The sequence below is a fragment of the Calonectris borealis genome, chromosome 1 (genome assembly GCF_964195595.1).
Source record: "Calonectris borealis chromosome 1, bCalBor7.hap1.2, whole genome shotgun sequence".
Lineage (NCBI taxonomy): Eukaryota > Metazoa > Chordata > Aves > Procellariiformes > Procellariidae > Calonectris > Calonectris borealis.
The window spans coordinates 9,299,374-9,318,197 of record NC_134312.1 but is presented as its reverse complement, the minus strand read 5'-3'; positions in this window follow the sequence as shown (position 1 = coordinate 9,318,197).

Sequence of the window (18,824 nt, the reverse complement as noted above, 5' to 3'; positions counted from 1 at the left end):
AAACTTTTTCTGCTTTCTTTTGTGTGCCTGAGGATTGAAGTATCCATTTATTTGTTTTTTAATAATTGACTCATGGTATGGTGGAGTTTTGGGTCTCAGATGACTCCTCTAATATTTTTTCTAACATCATGGCATTTCTGGCATGCCCATGATAAAATAAATCTTCCTTACTTAGAGGAACCCTTTGAAAAACAATATTTGAATAGATTTTCTCTGGCTGAAGACAGCTGTCACTTTTGCTTCCTTTATCTCTTGGGTATCCAGGGTTGGAAAGGTCTTCTTTTGAATTTATTTTATCATTCTACATTTGTGGCTCATATGGTAGACATTTGCTGACTCTATGGTATATGTGTTATGCAAACCCCAGTGACTAGAGTGTTTTGAACAGCCATGAGCCGTAATTCCAAACATATTAAGAGATTAAAATAATTGCACTGTTTAATTTTACAAGCTTTCCACAACAAACATAGCCACCCACTCCTATACTAAAAGAAAACGAAGTGACGACAAGGTCTACACTGTTTTCCAAGGTTAGCTGTGAAATTACTTTCTTAAACCGCATAGATTAAGATAATGGCCTTGCTGCCCTTGCACACCCAAGCCTTCCAGTAGGACTGGTTATAACATAGCTAAATGAATTATTTCTGATCTTCACCTACAGCTCTTTTTAACAACATCAGCAGGAAACGCACAAGTCTGAGTTGCTACTGTCTGTTGGAAAAGCTCACAAATGCCATAGTGGTACATGATCAGGGCTCAGGGACTTGTACCCACTCATCTCTGCAGTGTGTTAGCCCAGGTTAGCTTGGTTTTGGGCTGTGCCACATAGCCCTCTCCTAGACAATGCTTGGCCACTGTTCAGAGGACCTTGTTTCTCAGGGGAATGTGGATGTGACCTCTCAAGACCAGAGAAATGGCCATGATCTATTTCTTTCACCAAGAGAGATGTAGCCAATGGAGAATGCATATATGAAGATTGTGGTCCTTCCTGTGTGTCTATTTTATAGCTTAATTACATATAAAATGTAAAATTATACCTAGATAGAAAAAGAAAAACCTTCTAGTAATGCACGTTTAACTGGCTGACAGTTATACTCTGCATCTGGAGAGAGATCTGAGGATTCTGGGGATTTGGCTTCCAGATGATTGGGGTCAGGGACCTGGTGGGAATTTTGGCTCCCCTCTGCTTGCAAAGCCAGGTCCTACGTTCATTTGCACAACAACAAGAAGAAAAAACTAAACTATGTCTGATATATGCATCTATACTACCTACGTCTTTTCATCACAGCAGACTCACGTCCATACTTTTTATATGTAAATAGATGTATGCATGTAATTTATTATTCATCATGAATAACAGTAGAAGAGTACCTTGATATGAACTTTGATCTCTTTATTTTTTTTATTTTTATCTGAATTTAATCTAATCTAAAATTCTTATTAAAGAGTAATCTTTGTCCTTTAAGTATGAAATAGCTAAGAAAAGTACAAACTACCTGAATTTTATTACAAATGGAGGGAAAAAATCTCACAAGAAAAAGTTTTCCAGTGAGATTTCTGATAATTCCTTCTTGCAGTACAGTGGGCACTGTTCCAAAAAACACATTCTTTTTTTTATACATATTTGAAGTACTTCAGCTTCTGCTAGAAACCTGAAAATACAGAGACTTGCAAAGTGCATTCCTGTGACATATGATAAGTCACAAGAGAGAAATATCTATGCTTTCCATGATCAAGTATAAAAAAATTGTGTGCATATTTCCAATAGTTAGGGGGATCATGAAATGTATTTACAAAAAAAAAAAAAAAAAAGGCTGGATTCAATCATTATAAATTTTGGACTTGTTTCTGTAATGTTCCCAAAACCACAAGGATACAATTTCTGGCATAGAAAGTCCTGGAAGCTGGGAGATATCCCTGGAAGCTAGAGGATCATAACTGCAAAGTCTCACTATATCTTTGCTCTGTTCATATTGTGTCACCCCCCTCGATATGTCCACTGTCTGACATGTCAGAGACAGGATACTGGCTAGATGGATGTTTAATCTGACCCTGTATGTTTGCTCTTATATAAAAATCACAACCCAAATGACTCAAGGTTTGCAGAGGAATAACTTTGTACAAAATCATCTTCTCCAAATCAATGGTGAAACTTCCATGAACTTCAGTGGGGCAGACATTCGAAATACCAAACCGTCCCCCAAATTCTTTGGGAACATCCAGCTCTGAATCCAAGCACCAACCAGCTCACCTTTTCGATGCATCTCTGAGCAGAATATATAAATTATTTCTCCTTTCATTGCAATTTTGCATTGACACGTTCAGCTGCAATAAACTTATCTCCTTGAAGTTATAACTGGGTTGATCCCATCTAGTAAAAGTCTGCTGCTTAGCTTCAGTCATGCTTGTAAAATGTTGATGAAAGTTTCTGGCCTTAATGTTAGGGAAGCATTCAAAAGGGAAGTGGTTTTCCAAGTATGAATAAATGCTGATTAAAAAGATATGGAGAAATCTAACTAAATTCAGCTTATTTTTCTCTTTCTTGCATTAACCATATTTCTGCTTAAAAAGAGCACTCAAATTTCAGTTTTTGTAGGCATTTATTTCATTTTTTAGAGGATTTCTGGTAAGAAGAGAAGGAAATAGGGTGTAAGAAGGAAGTAGTTACTTGTACTTTTTAGCTACTTTCTTGACAGTGTTTTGGGGAGTTTTTAAGTGGATTTTCATACAAACCAAACTACAGGATGTTAATAGAGATTTGTTTAATCTCAAAGGAAAATTCATTTAGAAAATGAGTAGTTTTCATAGAGGCAGAAACAGGTTTTGAAGTCAGAAAACAAAAACATTACTGTGTGATTAGGTCGAAGAAAAACAAATATCATCTCACTGGAAAAAGGCTCAAAGCTTCAGTATGTTAACAATCAGTGGCCCTCACCCAGCAAAGGATCTAAATGTGAAGATTAGTATATGAGATAATAATGGCACATGCAAAATCAGGTACATTTCTGAGTCCTTTCCTGGCCCATGCCTGTGATTTGTTTGCACAGCCATCAAAAAATTACAACAGGCAATGGATATAGGGAAACGAGCTGACTAAGAAAAAAATCATAAATGGGAGAAAAAGACTAATTTCAGAAAACTGCTGAATTGTCCACTCAGGTTCAACAAAAGTGCCTGAATTTCTGACTCTGTCGCAGTGAACACAGAATCTCCAGTTTTAGTCTCCAAAGGGCATTGACAGTAACCCTGGAAGCACGTTGCAGATGTTGCCTCTATAATCAACTACAGCTCATTAGAAGAATCAGCTTTGTAGCCATGTCTCCTTTTCCCACTCCTCTCCTTTTCCCACATATCTAGTCACACTTTCTCGTTTCACCGTGTTGTAGTCCCATAAACTGACTTTTATGTGAAGACTTGTCTGTGTTATTAAGTGACAATCGTCCTTTCAAGTTAACTCAATTTCTGATCTTCCCACTTCCAGAAAAAGACCTTATCTTAGACGTGGAGACCAAGTGAAGCATCTGGCTTGAACACGTTCAGAGGAAATAATATTTCAGCAGAATAGAAGTCATGTGTGGAAGCCTTAGGAACTGCCTCTAAAGCTGACATATGTGCCCCTTATTTCCTCCTTCTCCCTAATAATGTTAATGAGGCTTAGATTGGCTGGCGATATTAGAAATTTAAGATAGTAATCAGTAGCTAAATCACACTCCTTCATCATGCTGCTCTCCCCCATGGTCTGTTGCAGATTCAGAAGGTGTCAAATCTATTCCTTGCATAGTTCTGATATTTTTCCCTTCACTTCTGCAGCTGCTCCTTTCATGTTCCTTCTGTTCTATCCCATTTCTCCTGCTCATTCCTCACTGATATAAACTCTGCTTAACATCTGGGAAAGTTCTCCAGACCACTTCGTGAACCTACAGGCGTAATAGTAATAATAATGAAACATTTATGTGTATATTACTCCTGTCTCTAAAATACTTGGGGCTTTGTGCAAAAACAAATGCTGCCCAATCAAAATAAATAGAATAAAAACATAATAAATACATGAAATAAAGCGCAAACAGGTTTGCAGGTGCTTGGACCCAAGGTCACCCAGACACATGTGTTTTAGCTCAGTGTAGATCATAGCAAAGTCTGCATAACCATTAATTGAGTTAATCTTATTGCAGCAGTTTCTACAATAAAGTTTAGGCTCCTGCATAAGCATGTGTTTATTTTGTACATAAGCATGGACCTAACTTTAAGTCCATTTGAGCAGCATGTTTTCAATACACCTGCTATTCCGCTGACAAATTTTCGTTTCCACCTTTATGTCTACAAAGAGCAATAATACACCAAAGACAATCAAGTCAATTAGCTCAACTGCTGAACTGAGGTGAGATTCCCTGTGCTACTGTGGATATATATATCCCCTGGTATTCATGTGAGTCTTGATATATTGACAAACCAATAATATTGGTATAGTGGTATAATACTGGCATGCTGATATAAATATCCACTGGCAGACCAGCGCTGTTCTAAACTTCCTCAGCAATCTTTGCCTCTCCTATTTATCTCTTTTCATCTCATACAGTCACTACCCAGTGTGTTCTCTCCTAAGCTGCACAACTAACTTTCTTCCCTCAGTGACAGCCTAGTCCTGGCCATCATGCCAAAAATGCTCTTTTGCTACATTACTTGGTAGACTTGTGTTTTCCTCTGCTGGTGTGATTAAACAAATAGTCTGCACTCAGATCTCAGCAAAATCCAGTGGGACTATATGTCCAAGTCACTGGGATTTTTTTTTTCAAATATCCACACTATATAATTGTTCTTGCTTCAGCATTTGAAAGGTAATCTTCCAACTCACTTCTGAAAGAAACAATGATGAATAATCTACCAAATGTCTTAAAGTCTCCTTTCTGCCTCTGTAGTTTTGCATGGATATTATCCACCCCGGGAAATGTGCTGTTCCTCAACTTCATGACGGCCCATTTTCATTTCAGATTGCGTAGGGCTGTTTTCCTTGGCATTGGGACTGACCAAATGAATCATCCCCATCATGCACAGCAGGGCTGTCTGGGACGGGGTGGTTGAGTAAATCGCTGAAGTGTTCCTTCTTGCTTTCCCCTTCTTTCATCAAGACCTCACCATCTTTAGTCTGACTGTGGTTTTAACAATTCATAAGCATGTCTCACATTTCCTTCATAAGCATGTAGGTGGCATTTAACTCACCCTAATTTTAGCCATTCAAACGTTAGTCATTTTGCACTAACTCATCATCTGGTCTTCCTCTAGAGTCAGCACAGAGAAGCTGGCAGCTTCAGCAGATTCATGGCACCTAAAGGTGTCCAAAATAGTTACGCTGTACGTCTGTCTTTAATTCTAATATCTGCTTCTTGAGCCAGTTCTTTTTGTCACTTCTTATATTTTCGCTTTTTCTATTTCATCACACCCAGGATTCTAGATTAACTCCTTTTTAGGGTGAACTGCAAAAGCGCTGAATTCTTGGAGACCTAGAGAGGTATTCAGGGCATAGTGAGACATATTGGTAAAAATCTTGCTGATAGGACTGCCTTAATTATTTTTGTCTGAATCATTTTTATGACATTTATAATGACATAGAATATAATCAGACTGAATCCGCTAAATTAGTCAAAGCCTAAAAGTGTTTGAATCTGTTGAAGTCAAAGGTAATAATAACATAATTCAGTATGAACAATGGCTTTTCTTCTTCTCTTTCATATCATTGAAATGTGCCTTGTAACTATATATGGGTGTTGTATGACTCTCAATTTGACAAATTCCTCTAGGTAAGGCTGTAAAAACTGTTTATTTCAGGAAGATTAAGTATGGAGGCAGCTGGTCAAAAAAAGAGATACTTTGATGACTTTTGAAATTTCTTACTGATTCTGGTTTGGAAATCTTCAGAAGGAATTCACATCCCCTATTTTCATATATTTTATAAATCTGTTTTGTAGTTAGAAAATACTTTCAAAACAGATGTCATGACAATAATAACTTAAAGAGCATTATTTTTTTCCCCCATTATAATAATGGGAACGATTTATTAAAAAAATAGTACCAGTATTCATGAAGACTTTTCAAGTCATTGCTTCTGGGATGGGATTTATTTCACCTGAAATATACTGGGTAAATGTGAGCATGTAGTTTAAGCTGTCATCTAGTCTTCTTCTAGTGTTAAAAGAGTCAGGTGTCACGAGTCTGCTCTGGAAGATGACTGGGATAATCTGAGACAGGTACCTAAGACAGATGAATATTGAAGTGACTGTTTCTATGCACTAAGCTCCAGGGGCATAGATGCTTTGCTTATATTTGATGGCAACTTTGAGACTATGAAAGTCAGGTAAAGTGAAGAGTCCTATCCATTAACTATAAATATGGATGGTAGAATGATAAATTTGGTATGCTTTTACAAGATTTGTCTCTTTGAGCATTTTGATGTAGTTTTGCAGGTGTTGACACCTTCTGTTCCAGTATAAATTAATGACAGACTCTTTTAGAATTCAAAACTGTGGTGGTGCATTCATACCCCCCTTCTTCCCTGGGCCACTTGTTGATCTGGGCCGCCTGTTGATCTCAGAAATTTCCATGAAACCTCGGCCTTGGTGTATTGAGTCTGGCAATTGAGCGCTCCTTGACTGTATCAGAAACTCTGCACAGCTGAGGCTGGGAACATACTCCTACTGTCTGGCCCGGGTGTCCAGCAGAACAACACCAAAACCTTGAGAATTCTTTAGTAATTACCACCTGGGGCTGTGGTCAGGATGGAAATTTACGGATGACTAAAGCCAACCATCTTGCGAACCTATAAACGGTGGTCCTGAGTGAGGCCCTTTGAGCTCTCCTGGACCGCAGCAGCTGCACCCAGCATCTCCCTCTGAGTGGGACGCCTCTCAGAACTTGCGACAGGCCTGCGATATTCGGAGGACCACTGGGTCCTGGGTGAGTCCCTTTCGAAGCTCAACCCTTCGCCCGTTGAGAGGGAATGCCTAGACATTCGACGTGAATATTTCTTCACTGAAATCGAGGGGAATTTTTAACAGGTATACCTTCTGTATATTTTTATATATATATGTTTCTCTGTGTGTGTGAACTAATAGTAAGCATAATCTGTAATTAAGTTGTGATTGTAGTAGACTTAGTAACCTATTTTGCAAATATTGAATAGTTAATGATTAGGCGTTACTAAAGTTTGTTAATGATTAGTTGATAACTAAGTGTTGCTAAATTGTGAATGAAACCTAGACTGTCCCTGAAATATAAACCCTTAGATGATTTTCCCTTGTATGTTTCACCCATGTAATAAGTAATAGAGTGAACCTTGCCATCGAATTCTATTAGGTTGCACCTTTATAAATCTCTATTAAAATAACTTTCTGCTAATTTCTTTGACGGTGATTCTTTAAGCGGCCTCTAAACCACTCACTCGCGACAAAAACCATTTACAGCTGCACAGAAGTCTCTTCTTGCAGTATAAATTCAACATGATAGAAAAGATCCTTTTTTTTTTTTGGTAGTACTCATCTACCATCATGAGAAACTGCCATCTTCATGGGCAAAGATAAGATTTAATACAAGAATCAGGCAGCAGGATTTAATATGGTGCTGATCAGTTGCCTTTTAAAAACCTAGTAAAAGATTCATGGAAGTTGCTGGACTCTCCCAATTGAAGTCAGTAAGCTTTGTATGGTGCTTACAGGCAGCCAGTAGAAGGAACAAAACCACTGCAGCTCAGTCCAGTGGCTTACTGCATTCTGAAGCAGAACTTTGAGGAATGGGGAATACCACAGCCATAACTGGTGAAAGTGCTTTTCAAATATTTTTCCTTAATTCACATTTGAAAATTCAGTTTTGAAATGCAAAAACTGACTGCAAATTAGGATTGGGAAAGAGCTGGGTGAAATCATAAGAAAATAATAAAGCTTATTTTTAAAAATTCCAAATGATATTGTAATGATGAAACTGCTGGGTGGTTCCACAACTAGCTGAATGACATTATCCCAGAGGACATATATAGCTACTTTGAGGTTATGAAGGAATATCTAACGAAGAAGCTGACAAATAAATAGAAAATATCATGCCATTTAAAAAAAAAAACAAAAACCCTTTCTTTCTGTTTAAATTTGAGTCCATTAGTTTATGATTCAAGAAAAGAAACAGTATTGACAGAAGAATATAAACCCCTGAAGCTTTCACAGTTCAGAGTTCTGAGCTGGAAGGAAAGAAGTTGAACCCCAGACACACGCAGAAATCCTGGGAATGGTGAGGTGGTAACAGGGATTCAGACTGCATATACTAAAGTTAGGATTTTAAGACTCTCTAACAAATATGGATCAAGGCTCCATCTCATACAGTCCATACACTTTGTGCTTTGTGTGCGAGTTAGTATTATAAGACATGAAAGAGTGCATTATTAATGTTTTACCCACTGAAAATGCCAAAAGAACAACTGCACTGAAGTACCGACACAACGTGATCCCCTCTCTGTGGAAGGAAAGTCGCAGAAGTCTCTGTCCACCCCACTAACATCTCTGTTTGAAAGGACTGGCATCAAAGGAGACATTTCACAGTAGGCATGACTAGGTCAAAAGCACTTTAATGTAGAGGAAGGTTTCTGACCTATGGGAACGCAGACTTAAATATATTAACAATTATTTACATTCTGGTTTGGAGTATGCTTGTTTGATATTGAGCTTTTTGGTGTTCTGCATTTGCTACACCTGTAAATGAAGATCCTAAAAACTTAACCAAAGTTGTTCTTGATTAGGTCAATAGTCTTTCCAGTCACATATTCTCTCAGCAGTCACTAATTGGTGTCTAGGGAAGAATTTAAAGACAGAATGAAAATGGAGAATTGCTTCTAAAAAGCGTTGCTTTAAAGCATTCCTTTAACCTCCAGTTTTTGTTGTTTACAAACTTTTTGTGCAGGAGAAAATGTCTTCAAATTTATTAGCTCTTGATTGATTCTCCTTTATGAATTTTTTAGCTGCCTTTTTAACATGTTGTCCTTCAAGGACTTCACCATTTACAATTTTACTGACTCTTTTCCGCCTGAGAATAAAACTTTTAGTCTTTGTCATTAAAGAATCATAGAATCATAGAATCATAGAATCATTAAGGTTGGAAAAGACCTCTAAGATCACCGAGTCCAACCGTCAACCCAACACCACCATGCCCACTACACCATGTCCCTAAGCGCCTCATCTACACATCTTTTAAATACTTCCAGGGTCGGTGACTCAACCACTTCCCTGGGCAGCCTCTTCCAAGGCCTGACCACTCTTTCAGTAAAGAAATTTCTCCTAATGTCCAATCTAAACCTCCCTTGGCGCAACTTGAGGCCATTTCCTCTCGTCCTATCGCTAGTTACTTGGGAGAAGAGACCAACCCCCACCTCGCTACAACCTCCTTTCAGGTAGTTGTAGAGTGTGATGAGGTCTCCCCTCAGCCTCCTCTTCTCCAGACTAAACAACCCCAGTTCCCTCAGCTGCTCCTCATAAGACTTGTGCTCCAGGCCCTTCACCAGCTTCGTTGCCCTTCTCTGGACACGCTCCAGCACCTCCATGTCCTTCTTGTAGTGAGGGGCCCAGAACTGAATACAGTATTCGAGGTGCGACCTCAATGTATAATCCTGCACCCTGTGCCTCCCTGCACCTTTGGTCTTCCTGTAACGTTCAGTTTAAATTTTGCCCCTTAGCCCCTTAGTTCCATTTTTGTTTAGACAAAACCTATGTCTAATGCTTTACCTTCTAACAGATTACTTAGTTCCTGAAAAATCTGAACCACTCGTCACTGTGCTACTTTCTCAGTGTTATCACAAGCCTTTGCCTTTCCACATTTCTGCCTGGTCATGTGCAGGGTACTTCATAGTTCTCCACTACCATGAATGCACTGGTTCTTCACTTTCCAGCAGCCCCATTTTTTTCCCCAACTGCTGGTGAGTGCTGATATCCTCTACAGATGACACTTGGCACATGGGAACCATCAGTGGAGCTCTTGTGGTCAGACAAGAACCTGCCCAGCCCAAGCTTTTAACAACCTTTTCTTCCAGGTCCTTTCATACACAGGTACAACCACAGCTTCCTCATTGAAAGGTAGGGACTAAATTCTTATTCATTTTTTATTTAATTGTCTGTTATTGATTAGACACTTCAGAAAATGTAAGGGTAAACCTACACTGGTAAGTCCATGTCGAGATGATCTAATAAGCCTTTGCTGCACCTGTTGATTAACTGGAACATTTATCCTCAGTGATAGTTATCATTACAACAATCTAAAGATCTATATAAACTGTATTGACTCAGGATAGTTTTAGTTTGTTAAGTGTTTATTCTTACTATAAAGGCAATGTTTCCTAATTTTAAATTATATAACCTTTCATATTTTGTAGGGCTGCTTAGGGTGTAAACTAGGACAATAATTGTTCATTTAATGTAGGAATAAACAGCAATATTGTTAAAGTGAAGTTCTACCACTGAAATTCACAGTTGAATCTAATTCTTCTACTCTGGCAATCAGCTGTAAAGAACAGATTCACTGTGGTAAGAAAACGATCTGATCAAATGAGATTGCATGCATGTGTGCAAAGAACAAAGGAAAGCTAAGCATGACATATAGAGACACATCTGTCTGTATGTCAGGATTCTGTGTGCTTATCTTATAGCAATGTATTGGCATAAGTAGAAGATTATATATTTTATTGTAGTATTTTATTGTCTACAGAGCCAATGAGTGCTTAGCTTCCTCTGTTCCTCTCCCTCAAAAATGTGTTCTATTATATGAAAAGAATAGTAAATATATAGATGCATTATATAATCCATGAATTTAGTACAAATTGAACAGACAGATTGCAGTTATAGTACAGATGTTGTCTTTATTGGTTAGAAGTCCAATAAAGGCTGTATTTTGAATTTTAAAATATAAATGTGCAATTTTCATTTGGAACATATACAGAACCAGGTAAATGGGTGCACATGGAAATTACTTTTAAAAGCATTTCTATTTGCAAAATCCCTATATACAGAGCACATGCCCAGAACTCTGGTTGCTTTCCATTTCAAATTGCCTATAAAGTTGGAAGTATTTCCATAATTTTAAATTGCCCACATAACATAGGAGGGATTGGAATTACGGTTGCTCCTCAAATTTGTTTTTATAAGCACCTGAATTTGGAACTGATTCAAATGGTATTTTAATATGTGCTGGGTCAGGCCGTACTGATTTAATTTATAAAATGTATTTATCAAGAAAAGAGGAAATTTAAAGAAGTGGAAAATATAATAAAATATGAAACTAGATGGCAGAAATGCACCCACAGAACATAGCTGTGAAGTAAGTCAACATTAAAGGGCAAAATGTAGGACTTTGTTGGCAACTGATGCAAAGATTATGAAAAAGCTCATGAAAACATGTGTCTTTCTCTTCAGAAATGCACAAACCCACGTCAAGTGATCTTTTGAGTAGCTGGCAAGCTGAAAACCATTTTTGCTGAGCACACAAGGCATGAGCTAATCAATAGTGTATACAAGTGTCAGCAAATCATAACTTGACTCATACCGTTTGAAATTGATACAGACTCAGCACATTGCTAACATTTAATCATTGGAGAGGACCATCGATTTCAGTGTTTGATGTACATACACATTGCACATGCACCTAAAGAACTTGCTGGATTTTTTTACAAAGTAATAGTTGATTATACGAAAGATTATGATTCTCTATTTCCTCATAATTTTAAGAAAAAAATTGCAATATTTAACATTAATTCCTGTGTGCATTTGATACAGACTAGCATAATTAATCTGTCTGTAGAATGCAAAAGTTGAAACTAGAAATCAAGAGACCGAGTCAGGATGCTCAGTTCATAAGGAAATATTATGAGATAACGTGTGTTAGTCCTTCTTTCAAAATGTATAATGGACTAGATTTTCAGGACTCAAATTTTCCATTTTGTCTGAGAGCTGGACCTGCCAGTAGGATGCCTCCTGGTTTTCGTACAATCCTAAGGAAGGTGCTATGCAATACGCAAGGAGGAAAATTGCCACCCACTGAATTGCTAGCAGTGCTTGCTGTAGCACCTGTAGGGACCTTGGAATTTTTCCAGCCAAGCTGAGTCCCAGCCCCACGTCAGTGAGCTTGTGGGAAACAAGGCTGCAAAGCTTCAGGCTACCTGGATAAAAGTAAAATCACCATTTGTAAGGTGTTCTGGTTGCATGAGTTTATTTATAGAGTAACATAAACTTCAATGAAAAGCTCCATGAGTGCTGAAAGCAATATTAAAAAAGTGAAATTATGATTATAAGGTGCTGAATTTTCTATATGCCTGATTATTAAAAAAAAGCCCATTCTATTAAAGCAAAGCAGGTATTTCAACCAATAAAACAGCACATTAAATCACAGATTAAGAAATTGCCAGAGCAGGACAAATAACTACTTAAAAAAAAGTGAAAAGCAGAAAGAAACCAATCAAGCAAGACCCAAGCAAAATCCAAACTTTAAGAAGAAAAACTGTTTTCAGGTACACGGGTGCCTAGATAAGAGTTTCCTGAAACCTTGCACTGTGATTAAGGAGGTGCATGCAAGCAGAAGGGATCAATGTGGTTCAGTTCCCAGCAGCTCCATTAACCATGTTCTTCAGAGTCTTATCACCTTTGTGTGGTTTAAAGATGTATTCTTTTAAAAGTTACATAGATTAACAGAGATAGTAATGTGTCCTGGAGATGTTGGCTGTGGAGCCATAATGTCAAGCTATTAAGGCAGGGAAGTGTTTGGGAAGGAGTTGGAGTGGCAAATAGAGATACTCAAGATAATACAGTTTAATAAGTCCTAAATATAATGAATAATTATTGATAATGAAGCATTGTGGTAATAACATGTGATGCCTGTTATCAGAGGATACAGGCTCATAAGAGGGCAACTCTGATCTTTAAGTTAATCTGCCCTCAGTAATACTTTTTATTAAACTCCAATACACAGCTTGTTCACCACACCTTCCTGCTCATCAGTTTGAGTGATTATCTCTAACACAATTGAATTGTCTGGAAACAAAGAGTCAAGAAACAAGTGGAAGCCAAACTAGCTAGCAGCAAAGTAATAATGAGAGGGAAAGAGTCCAATACACGTAAAATTCATTTAATGTAAGTATACCAAGAGTTAAAACATGTTTATCTACAGAAGTATTTGTCAAAAATCCCATCATTATACCTTGTGGCAGATATATTATGAAATAGAAGTAAAGGACCCTTCTCCAACACGCATAAAACATATAGTGCTTTTATCATGCAGGGCCACCACTCACTTATGCCAGTATGGACATACTTAAACACAGATGACTGTGTGTTACTCAGTTTAGATTACATCTAGAAATACTTGTTCCTAGTAGACACAATCTTAAAAAATAGTATTCTCAGATTATTTTGGAATGTTTCTTGAAGAATGAAGCCAGTATAAAGAATTTTCTGAAATAACTGCTCCTTTTAAAATAATATTAATAACTTTGTAAAAAATGGAATGTTGTTACTTTGGGTTGTTTTTCCTTTTTTTTTTTTTTTGTAATTTTGGAAAGAACAAATTTAAGGACAAAGCATCAAATGTTCTTATAATTTATATTTTGGAGAATATCAGGGCACATTCTTGTTCAAGAAAGTTCAGATGGAAAGTGTACGCCAAGGGACTAATGTTGCTGGCCAGTTTTCCTGAGAGAACAAACGTATGAACAAGCTTTGCTAGTGATTGCTGCTTTGTAAAATTTTTATTGCAATTCCATACACTTAGAGTCAAATTCTCCAAGCATCCCTATCATGGCAGACTGATTTTCAAAGGAATTCGACCTTTATTGATGCACCAAAGGAAGCAAGTAGGTTTTCGGAGGTGCTTAACGTACTGTGCGCTCTCAGAGGAAGACACTCAGTACGCAGCTGATCTGGGTGTACGCTACAAACTCATTGATTTATAACTGTTCTGGTTTCTCTGTGAACCATTTCAAGGAAGAGAAAAACTGAGGGGGCAAAGTGGAAGAAGAGAGAGGTAAAACTATTGCTTTTGGATGCAGTGTTACTGGTGACACAGTATGTTCTGTTCAGAGAAAACTGCGGGAGGTTACTCTGCTTCCCTTCAAACATTTTGAATATATTCTAAATGTAAAAACAGATCTCTACTTCTGACATTTTCCCCTCCCCTGGTAAAATAAATGTTATTTGATTTGGCACATTGGTCATCTTACTTGTAAATGTCTCTATCCTGTTTAGATACTAGCAGACAGCTTATGTTTGAGTAAAAGGTCTTTAGAAAAAAAAAAAAAAAAGAAAAGAGAGGAAAAAAAGTGGTAGGAGAAAGTAAAGAAATAAGTAAAAAACAATAAAAGGTCAAGTTTTATGCCTTCATTACTGATTGTCAGTGGCTGACTGCTACAGGAAATAGTTTTGTATGTTTGTATGTACAAATTCATACATTTTAAAATATTGAATGCATAGCAAACCAATGTATGTGTCTAGACATGCATATGTATTTGGTTATATGTACATAAACATAGTTGTTGATGTATGTATATGTAAGTACAAATCCAAAACACATATATTTTGCAGTTTACTTATAAGCAAATTTTTCTTCTCTCCATCCACTTCCTGTCACCTTGTCAGCGGCAACCTATGCTCCTGCTTCAAGAACTCTATCTGGAAATTGGAAATATTGAGGTATTTCTACTTCTGAGACTGACAAGATTTTACAAGCCCACCACTTTTCACCTCTCCCATGCAACACAACAGCCCTGGCCTTGTGGTCATTTATACCTCCCCAGATTTTGTATGTGTGAATAATTCCTCTGAAATACCCATGGTCAGTATGAGCAGATGACTTCTACTGCACAGATTTAAACATGTAGGACTGTGGCAGCAAGATCATGAGATTGGATATGACTTTTTCTTTTTTTCCTTTAAATTGTTTGAAGTTTCGTCGAAGTTGGAAGGAAGACTTTGTAATGCATTTTTCTTTTGTTCTGAACTGCTATGGAATTTGAAATGACAAATTACAGAAAATATATTTGGGAGAGAGGCATGGGGAAAACAGAACTCTTCACAATATATGCAATTCTAATGAGCTGTGAAGCTGGAAAGATAGAGAGTAATTTAAAAAAGCAAAAGAAACCAAAACAAAACAAAACTTGGAGGATTTTTATGGAAGGCATTATGTATTCCAGGACTGTAATAACGGAACACTCAGAAAAGGCATTTTAATCCTGGAAACTATTATTCTAACACTTAACTTGACTCATTTAAGTATTCCCTGAATGGGCAGTGCTACTCAAGTGGGCAATTCTAGCAGTGTATTCAAACTGCTTGTATTAAGAAAGTGAGTCATGACCAAAATTTAGGGAGCAAAAAATATAATCTGGAGTGCCAGCTATCCCAAGGACACCTACATTTGTCTTTTCATGTCATTTGAAGTCTGATGAGTATGCACTGTCACCTCCAAGGGCTGGAAATTCACTTTTTGTCCACACATAGAGGTGGAGTTCGAGGCAAAACTGAGTACACAAAGCAAAATCCACACAAACAGGAGAAATTGATTTTACCACTTTTTGACATAATGTAGATTTTTTTTAAGATGTAGAAGTATATAACAGACTAATTATTTGGTGTATTCACTCATGAAAGCTGAAAGTCAAGTGACTGCCAAAGGCTCTGTTGGGTGTGGAGTTCAAACAGGTTCAACTGATATTAGAGCAGTTTTGAAGCATGAAAGAATTTAACAGTAAAGAGGGATTGTATGAGCTTTGGGAGACTCAAAACCCAATCACACATATTTTTGTGGGGGAAGGAAAAATAGTTCACTGTAGTTTAGGTCAGGCTCTTTTTTATTTCATTTTGAACCTTTATTTTTACAATTTCATGATTTATTTTTCCAGGTGTTTGCAAAATTCCTGCTTTAAATACAGATTATATAGAAACCAATGGCAGCATTTGAAAGAAGGCATTGACATAAGGCCTTGACACTAGGATATTATGTTCTGTAGTCACAGAAAAAATGAAAAAATATTCATTCCCCTCTGCTTTTTCACAGGATGGTTCCCCAAAATTTTGATTATTAAAAGTGTATGATACTTACACAGAGATCACGTGTCTCTAATTTAAAGATAAATTGAAATGCGGCCACTAAAACCAGATAGGTTTGGTCCATCTCTAAGCCTCTGTCCTCAATAGTAGAGTATCCTATCACAGTCCATTATATCTTGTTGGCCTGGTCAAAAGTCATGGGCTATGCCCAGCATGGATTTCCTATGGGATTTTTGATATTTATACTGAACTTTCCTGACATTATTTTCCCCGTTATAAGGTCATGATCAACTTTTTCGATTTGACAGGGCCCTCCCGCCTTGTTAATGGAAGCCTTTGGAGGAACTGCTCCTTGCAATGTGCATCAGTATTGCTGGGCTTGACAGAAAACCCCCGGAGTTTATTACATGAACTGTGGTATCTCTAATGTCTTGGTGGATTGAAATAATGCCTGCAAAGACAAAATAGTTGATTCCTTCGTTCTCCCTGAATCTTGGGAGGGGAGGATAATCAGCAATATCTGATCATCTTGGATGGCATCAACTTTTTACAATTTTTTTTGGGGGGGGATAGAATGTGCATCCCCCCTCCTTTTTATCCCTTAAAAAAAAAAAGGAACAGAAATTTAAGGCAGAATCCACTGCCTATGCACCATTTTTCTGTAAAGTTTACATATTCACAATTTTTTTTCCGATCCTTTAAAAATCTTTGCTGTCAGCTCTTGCTCAGTTTCTTATAAAAGTGTATGTTTTGAAGAAGAAGTTTTCAATGACCAGAAGGCATTTAGTGGAGAAATATATTAATTAAGGTTTAAAAGAAAATGTTGTTTGCTCTCTTAAACTTTGAGAAATACGATACAGGCACTCAGGTTCCATTGGACATGCTTGATTCAATTTCAAGTCACTATAAATGAGATTCTGACATGCCAAAAATGTACAGGACATCAATATTGACCCAGGACATCCAGCCAGTTGACTATAGCTCACAGAGCAGTATAAGCAAAACTATAGACACGTTTTTTTATATTTCTGCTAAACACATGTTGTTAGTAATTTAGACCTGGGTGTGCATAACATTTTTATTTAGTGATCTCTGCTTAATTATTTGCTCTGAGTATCCCATATGCTTGTTTTAATCAGACTTTTTGTCCTAACGATACAACAATGTTCCAATTAGAAAAAAATACACTAAAAAAATTTATGCATGAAAATTCACTTTACGCTAAAATGCATGAGACCATAGATTAATAGATTACAGTGTGAAGTATATATACATATATATATTTGTCACACTAGAAGAAAGATAAAATGACTTTCTTTTACAAAATATTGACCTGGAACAAACCATATTTAACTGGGGGGTTGTTTATTCTTTTTTTTCAGTAATATATCAAAATAAAATCAAGCAAAAACAAAGGTAATTTTTTTATTTCTTTCTTGGACCTGTGAAAGTTTATATGTAATTGCTACTCCAGCACAATCTAATGCTACCATAGAGCAAGGAGTACTTTTTTTTTTTTTTTTTTGGTCAATTTGCAAAATATTTTGCCACTAGACGACATTTTAGTCTAGGGGAGGTGTTTATTCTGTTATATGCATGGCTAAATTAAATATATGAGAGCTGAGCTCATGTGCTTCTTATGAGAAAGGATTATTCAAATTGCTTAAGGAGCAAGATTCAGAGTGTATAAATTTAAAGTTACCCAGACCTACAGTTACTTTTTCCCAGGCAAGTGCCCAAACCACTCAGCTGAGCCCATGTCCTTCAGCCCTTGCTGAAGCCAGACCACTGCAGCAACTGCTGTAGGCATAAGGCTCCTGGGGCCAGAGGCATCATGAGCCTCATCTACCACTTGCTGGTTTGACCTCTCCGTTAAGAGGAGCAGACCATATATGGGTTCCTGCTCCTGATACTGGTTTTACACCCAAGAGTATGTTGTCACTGGCCCAAAAAAAGAAGAGAGTATTAAGGCAAGGTGAAGCAGACTCCAGGCCTGCCCCTTCTTCAGTACATCCCTCTCTCCATTTTTCAATTTGAACAAAATAATGTCATAATTGAAGCATTTTCACAGAACATTTTTATTTTGATGGAGCAGTGCTTTTTGACAGAAAGCTGTTCCACTGGAGGGTTTTGTCCTTACCATCTATAGTGAAGAGCAAGTTGCTATATCAACAGGGAGATACAATCAGGAACAGAATAGAAAAGATGTAGCAGACTACAGGGCCCTGATGTTACAATATTGTTCTAACCTTTTCATGTATGTAAGCATTACTGAATTTAGAGTGCTTCAGGGAATGCCCGATTGCAGAAATCCAAGGCTAAGATCCTGTCTTACAGATGCTATGGAATGACTCGTAAAAACAATGTGAAATAAAAAAAGGAGAGAAAGAGTTAAACTGCACACACTGTAACCTCAGCTTTGACCCTCTCTGTATCTTGTTAAAGTTAAAAAATAAGCAAACAATTACAGAGAACAGCTGATGACCAATCAAGTTTTAAAGTCTGATAGGCTCTGCAGTCTGTTCCTAGAAATACAACATTTGGATACACATCGCACTCCTCAGTCTGGCTACAGGCACTGGTGAGAGGCATGTGGATGAAATTAAGCAACTTAGAAAACGAGAGGGGAAGAAGTCCTTTGCAGTGGAAGGTACACTCAGATTTATAGAATATTTTCTTGTCAAGGAGGCCAAAAAACTTTACTTTCTTATTAAACAGAGGCTGAAATAATCAAAAGAGCCTAAAGGAATTAGGTGTACAATTGCTATT